The following is a 7,965-nucleotide window of genomic DNA, read 5'->3' on the forward strand; positions in this document are numbered from 1 at the left end:
TGTCGACATAGGGTGTGATAAAAGCGAACCTTTTGCAATATGATGATGTATGTTTATAAAGTATATTCAGCCCCCCTTATACTATTACTAGCAGTGAGTACTAGACCATGGTATGTTCTACTTTTGATCATTGATAGTATCATACATGCATTCATACAATCATACGTACCAATATCATGTATCTACAGAAATAATATTTGCGACCAAAGCATGGGTTCTTCAAAGCTTTGTAACATTGTGGAAAGATAGTTGCTGAGTTTAGAGAATCAAAAAATTGATTGGCCTAAAAGTTTATGAAGGGGAAATTGAAAAAAGTTGGCCCATGCAGGTCTCGAACCTGCGACCTTCGCGTTGTTAGCACGACGCTTTAACCAACTGAGCTAATAGGCCAATTGATCATAATTTTAAAACATGATATATTTATAATGGAAATTAATTTATCATGAATACTACCGTGGAAGTTTAATTGGTTTCCAAGCAATGATCCATAATAATGTCTCTAAACAGAGAGTTTTTAGATTAATATCAATGAAATTCATTAGTAATAGTATGAGTCTAAACTCACGGTTTGATCTGTACAAATTAAGAGTAGAGGATTCTCGATTTCTCGAACTTTCCCCGTCTACTCTCAAGCGCATTGAGCATCAAAAATCCGCTCTAATGATCTATTACATATGAGTGGTAGTAAGAGGATTCTATTACCTTCACTCTCTACTCTATTGACTTAGGCTTCGTTCATTTCACCTTATTTTTGCTGAACCAAAATTATTTTTACTGAAACAAAATTATATTTGCTGAACTTAAATTATTTTTACTGAACTTAAATTAATTTTGCTGAACTTAAATTATTTTTACTGATTTTCTATTATAATTTTTCTTAAAGAAAACTGAATTTACTGAACTGGACTTATTTTTACTGGACTAAAATTATTTTTATTTAATATTATTTTTTAAGGTGAAGTGAACAGGGCCTTATATAGCTGAGTTGTTTGAGAAATTGCTATATACATTCAGGTACACATGCACTCATGAGTATTTTATTCTCATTTTATTGGTTTTCATTTAATCATCAAATGAAGAACAAAAATTAAATTGGGTATACAGTGCACTCGGGTGTTGGGTGATACAAAAAAAAAATTAAAGTTTGTGGACATGTGAGATATGCAAAAAGCCATTCAAATGGTAAAATAGATTAATTTTAGATTTCTAAGAACTGCATAGGTTGCGTCAAAAAAAGTCAACTGCATAGGAAAACGACCATAGTGTCCATAATCCAAGGCCCAAAGCAATTTTGCACAAAAAAAAGCCCATATAAGACGGCTTGGCCCAGAGAAAGACTAAGTGTACAAGAGTTGATCGAATTCAATACACAAGTACACATATTGTAGCAAGACTAGCAACTATAAATAACTAAATACTATTGTCAAAAAAAAAATCATTCGCTTATGTTCCTTTATCTATACAAAATTTACAGTAATTTAGACATTTTTTTTAATATACATTAATTCAATCATTCATTTAAATTGGCGATTATCATATTAATCTCTCTCTCCTTATCTCTGTTCTCTTTAGGATTTTAGTGTCTAGGTCATGTTATCTTAGGCTAAACATAGTCAAATTTCAATAAGATTTTGGCTATATTTGAACTCTTTTTTTTTTCTTTGTTTAATTATTTTTTGTGTTTTCGTTTCAATCTACAAGTTGTGACTTGTGAGAGTTTGTTTCCATTTGTTAATCTCTGGTATTAAATAAGTGTTAGCAAAGTTGTTTTTTTTTAGTCTTGTATGTACAAATTTATTAGTTGAATTGGGGGTAGGGTTGGGGGGGGGGGGGGGATTTATCATTTATGTGACTTTGAATCAGATCAAATCTTTATTTCCAATAAGTTGAATAATCAAACCAAAGTAAAAACTTTAAACTTGCAATAGATGGATTCACAATCCCCTTTTTTATGTAATGTTGCATGAAAATATCGACACCAAAGAAGACAATCAAATGTGATATACAACAACTTATAGTACTCCGTATGCTATATTATTCTTCATCCCATTGAGATTGTCCCATTTGATCCAAATAATTCTTATAAAAAAGGTCAATCTTAAAATATACAAAATATGACATAAAAATGATCAAACATTAATTTTTCAATCTGTAGATTTAATTGGTCGTTAATAATAAAAATATGTCGTAAATCATCATATCAATTGATCCATCATGAGAGTCTCACTAAATGAACGTAGCTAAAACTTTATTAGTAGAGTGACCAATGTTTATGTACATAATGTCCTTGTTTGATAAAAAAATGTCACCTAATATAGTGAACAATGTTTATATACTTAGTGTTCGTATTTGATAAAAAATGTCACCTAGCCTAATCAATATTTATATCTGTTATACAAGTTATAACATATATCGTAGATATTGATTGATATTTCATTTCCTTTCAATTATATATATGAGTTATATATACACATTCAAACTGCCTTTTCAACGATGTTGATCTCACACGAAAATGATATAAATCCTAGGCCTAAATTTAACCAAACATAAACCAACCAGGCTACTAGCCACATCAAATTGCTGAAATTTCCATATTGTGCTAGGTCCACTGTCACTATCTGGATAACAAAATTAGTGGTAGGGGTTACACCCCTGTCATATATTGCGACAATTGTATGTGACAACAAATGTTATCAACAAGGACAACAATATAATATTGAGTCCTATCAATGTCACATTTCCATTAAATGAATAATACCACTGATGTTAGTAATTTTTCAAAACTCTGCTTAATTTTGTATATGTTTCTTAGTGGGACAAAGTGGCAACACATCGAAAGTTGCAGTTTAGATGGGCAAACAACTTTCATTATAATTCGGATTCTTATTCCGTTTTTCTCCCGCAAAATTGATAATTAGCCCGACATATACAAAGTATGTTAGAACCCGTTATACTCTTAAGAAAAGTGACATACGTGTAATATATGATATACTGTATATAAACTATAAGATTGATGTATACGAAGTATATTATATCTGTTAATAAATAGTACATCTTTTTAGCTGATATATTTTTCAATACATTACTTTTATTATTAATATCTTTTATTATTAATATCTTTAAGAACGGAGAGTAATAAATAAGTAAATAACTATAAACATTATTTGGGGCCAGACCTTCCCCCAATCGGCCTAGGGTTGGAGGATCATCATGTTGTTGTCATAAGTGGTGGTCCTCATGTTATCCAATGTTTGGAGGGAGGGCCAATAGAAATTGCTCATCTTTTTGCTCACTTAATCATCTCATTTTTCTCAATAGACTTTGCTCACTTACTTTGCTAGTTCCACTCAAATAATCAAATATATGCTCGACTTTGGGTGGATATATATAGCCATGTAGATATCCAAAGCTATTTATAAAAGACATAATTGTATCACATGTTTCTTGTGTTTATCAACTTAATGACTTGATTGAAATGTGAATTTTTTTTTTTTTTTTTTTTTTTTGGTCTTTAATCAATCCGTATTATTTTATCAATTAGCTAACCCTAAAAGCTTTGCTAGATCTATAATAAGCAACATTGAATGAATTATGATAAAAATAATGAATTTAAGTAATCCGGCCAAGTGAATAAAGTCTAAAGAAAGGTTACATATGCATGATATATGTAGCCTGTATTTTTTTTATTTTTTTTTAAGGAATATGTAGCCTTTAATAATTAGTTGATTATTAATTATTTAGTTCTCCATAAAAAAAACAATAAATATATTTCGTATAATAAATTTAATTTATACCGAGTAATAAAATTAATTTTGACATTTTATAACATCACGTGTATGTTTAATTTATGTACTCTATAAGTTATACCACTTGCAATTTCGTTTGTTAGTTCATAATCTACTCATTGTAGAATGTAGATTTGTTGATATATAGTTGTGGCCATGCAGGTGAGATAATTGAATGTCAATTAAGAGAAGGGCACACAAGAAGGTAAAAACAATAGGACGTAGAAAAGAGCTCCTTGAAGGCAAAGTTGGTGAAGCTTATATTATAGCAAAACTAATCTAGATGATAGACTTTTGACTTTATGAGTTTGACTAACCGAATTAAATCAGTTAATTTATTTAAAAATGTGTGGTAATATAGTTGATGATCATATAACTTACAATAAAATAGACATATATTAATATAGACACCAAAAATGACACGTGTCATTTTCTGGTGTGCGGTGTACCCTTAATTTTTTTTAGTGGAATAAAATTCTACGTAGTATTAAAGAAACAAATCTTAAACAAAAATACTTCCCTAATCTTATGCATTATAATTACTTAAAAAATTTTTAAAAAAAATAAATAAATAAAAATAAAAAATAAAATTGACATATCCTTAACATAAATATTTATATAGTTATAAAAAGCATTCTTAACATAATTTTGATCATTTTCAATATTATTTTATAACTACATTTTAGATTTTTTTGTTTATAGCAAACTAATTAAAATGATAGTTTTTCCTCAAAAAAAAAAAAAATGATAATTTGATAATGGTTATTAAAAATTACAGTACATGGCAAACCTAGTTATAATATTAACAACGGCTATAGTACAACAAAAGACCATAGTTAAAATTTTAAACCATACATTGAGTTTGCAAATTTTATATGTTGATTTTCCTCAATATTTGTACTAAGGGCATGTTCTCTTACGTTGAAATTCAGTTCAGTTCAGTTCAGTTCAACTCAATTCAGTTCAGTTCAGTTCAGTTCAGTTCAGCTTCTAATTTCCTTCTCTTATAAAATATTCAGTTCAGTTCAGTTCAGTCAATGAGAACAGGCCCTAACTACGAAAATCACCCTATCTACTGTGTAACTCCTTCCCCAAAATACATGTTCAACTCTTGTATCATTATCTTCATCGTGAACTTGTTCTTTCTTTTAATCTTTTTTTCCGAGTTAGTCCCCTCGAAGCAGCTCCTCCTTCGTTCGATCCTTATCAACACCTTTGAGATGTGAGATTTTATTTCTCAATTTGCACGATGTGCGAGGTGCTTACTAGTGGTACGACATTTCTTTTTAATTTTAATTTTTATTTTTTTGAGGGAGAGGAGGTACACATCATGTGATTGACGTACAAGTAGTCATTTTTCTTCATCAATAGACATAAATGTATTTTAATTTTTTGAAATAAGTGTTTATATTATTTTTTATTTTTTTATTGTTTAATAAATAGCACCCCTCTCTCATGAAACACCGTTACTTTTTTAGCTAATACAGTATACACTAAGGTTGTGAAGTATTATTCTTTCCATATTAAGTTAAGATGTGATCGATGAGGCATAACTTTTTTAACAATATATGTAACTGTTCCATATTAATAAAAATTAAGAGAATTAAATACTTTATAAGGCTAAAGATCGAGCTACTCCGTCCTCCAAATTTCATTTGACTTAAGAAATGGAAGGTGGCTTGGTAGGTTTAGTTTCCTAATCTTGGTCCTGTTAATAATGTTCCTCATCAAGTATACAATTCCGTACGAACTCCGTATAATAGCAATAACTAAATTTAGTACTGTATTCATTTAAATAATAATCTAGGCAAGCCTACTAGCTGAGTAGATATTAATACGAGTACTGTCTTTTCCAAACTCGACACCTGTCCTCAGTACGGATCTCATTGTACGGAAATTTTAGACAGAGATCTTCTTTACCTCGTGACTCGCACCTTTTTTAACACGTTCGGTTTTTTTTTTTTTTTCTATAATTTTTGCTGTTTTTTTTACGGAGTAAGTGTTAATCTTACTCAACACCTGTCCACAATACAAATAGCAGTGTTATCTTTTCATTAAAGTGTTGGTTTTTTGAGTAGGGGAAAAAAAAAATTCAAAGCGGAAACAATATTTAGAGAATTACAAAGTCTTATACTACCTCCGTTTCTTTTTAGTTGACACGTTTCTTTAGTCACGTTTGTCAATGCACAAATCAAAACGTTAATATCTTTAATTACCTATAAGTAAAAATTATAAAAAGTTGATATTTTGAAAATTTATACCGTGACGAATCTAACAAGACCCCACATGCCTATATTTTTCATTACGTATAAATCACAAAACATGGTTCAAGGGGAGTGTGTGAATAGTGGTAAAGTCAAAACGTGTCAACTAATAAGAAACGGAGGAAGTATATGGCTGGTCATACCGTGTGACAACTGACAAGGGTTAGTTTGTTAGTGTAATAGGGGTTATTTAGTCAGTGTTAAAGGGATACTTCGTCAGTATTATAGGGTTACTCATTTAGTATTATAAGAGTATTCAGTCAGTATTATAGAGGCTACTTGATCAGTGTTATAGGGCTACTTTATTTTTTTGTAAGTGGTCACACAAGACAAGCCGTTAGAGAACAACAAATGTAGCCAGATGATCTAATTGACCACGAGTAAACAAGTTTGGTATGTAGGTATGGTGAAAAGCTCATCTTGTTGCTTAAAGGTACAAAGTAATAAATTGAGGTAGTGATGGAGTAGTGGTATCGCTCCTACCTCATATCCCTAAGGGTCTAGGGATCAAATCTCATAAGACTCATTTGAAGGATTTTCCTTATACCCACCCCTCAGATGATGAATCCCCTTCTTCTTACCATAAATAAATTGTCACGTATTCAAGAAATTCTACTCCCTCTGTTTTTAAATACTTGCTCCACTTTCCTTTTGCGGCCATTTTTAAATACTTGCTTCATTTCCTTATTTGGAAATCATATACAATATTTAATTCATTTCTCTCACCTAGTGGACCCAACATAAACCATATTTTTATTAATTTCATACTCTCTCCTCCAATTCTCTTAACTACTTTTGCTTTTTACAATCTTTTATTCTTTCTCCTACCCCACTACTTCCATATTTTATTACTTTCTCCAATTTCTCATAAAACTCCGCGCATGGAGAAATGGAGCAAGTATTTAAAAACGGAGAGAGTATATGTTAGTCAATGTTAATTTATGCACCTTTTTGTATTTTTTTTTTAATTTCTTGTTTGACTTTTTTACTATTTATACACACCACTTTATTTGACCAATATTGCACCATATAGGTTAGGCACAATAATTTCTATGGTGGAAAAAGGAAGAGAGAAAAGTAAAAATACATAATTGTCCATGTAATGTAAACATAAACTTAAATAATAAGTGTTAAAAAGGTATGGGTCAGGACATGTTAGGTATTTACAGCGTGAACATCAGGTATATTTTTGTCCTAAAATAAAAATGGTGCAATATTTGTAAAATTTCTATAAAAGATAAGTGGTACAATATTAATAAACGGAGAAAGTACATGAGATCAAACATATACTTCCTCCGTTAATGATTATTTGCAACAAAGAAATATTTTATATCTCACAAATAATACCCCTTTGTTGCAAATAACCATTAACGGAGGAAGTAGTTGTCATATACTCATAAGAGTGAATCATCTCATATTTCTCAATGATTAATTTTTTCATAATTTATAATTATCGTATTTAAAAATATTACTCTGTACCAATTAATTTAAGTTTTGTGTTGACAAATATATTGATGGATCAAATGGACACTTAAATGAGTAGAGTATTTATGAAATGACTCAAATGAGGGAAAGTTTTTGAGCAATTAGCATACAAAAGAAAGTACAATGCATGAAATCAAATAAAAAGTCGACACGTAGTAGTCTAAGAAACTAGAGGATTGAGAGTGACATAAGTGGTATAGTCATCAGTCTAACAATTTCCTTTTTAGACATGCGAAATTCCAACGGTTTTTCAATTAAAAGCGCGCACCATACTATTGTTGGCCGGTTATCCATGCACCACTCACTATTCTGTCTACGTACATACGTAAATTACTAAATTTCCTTTATTTACCACTTCATTTTTTCCCTTTCAATTACTCCACTCCTAATAAATGATGATGTACAATTTACAACTATTACAAGTATTGTTT

General features: G+C 30.2%; 1 non-coding gene across 1 annotated transcript; it reads right to left on the reverse strand.

Moving 5' to 3' along the window:
* Positions 1 to 316: 316 nt before the first annotated feature.
* Positions 317 to 390, reverse strand: TRNAV-AAC (transfer RNA valine (anticodon AAC)). Its single transcript has one exon. It is a non-coding gene; the product is annotated as a tRNA-Val (tRNA).
* Positions 391 to 7,965: the final 7,575 nt, after the last annotated feature.

The sequence above is a fragment of the Chenopodium album genome, chromosome 21 (genome assembly GCF_948465745.1).
Source record: "Chenopodium album chromosome 21, dcCheAlbu1.1, whole genome shotgun sequence".
Lineage (NCBI taxonomy): Eukaryota > Viridiplantae > Streptophyta > Magnoliopsida > Caryophyllales > Amaranthaceae > Chenopodium > Chenopodium album.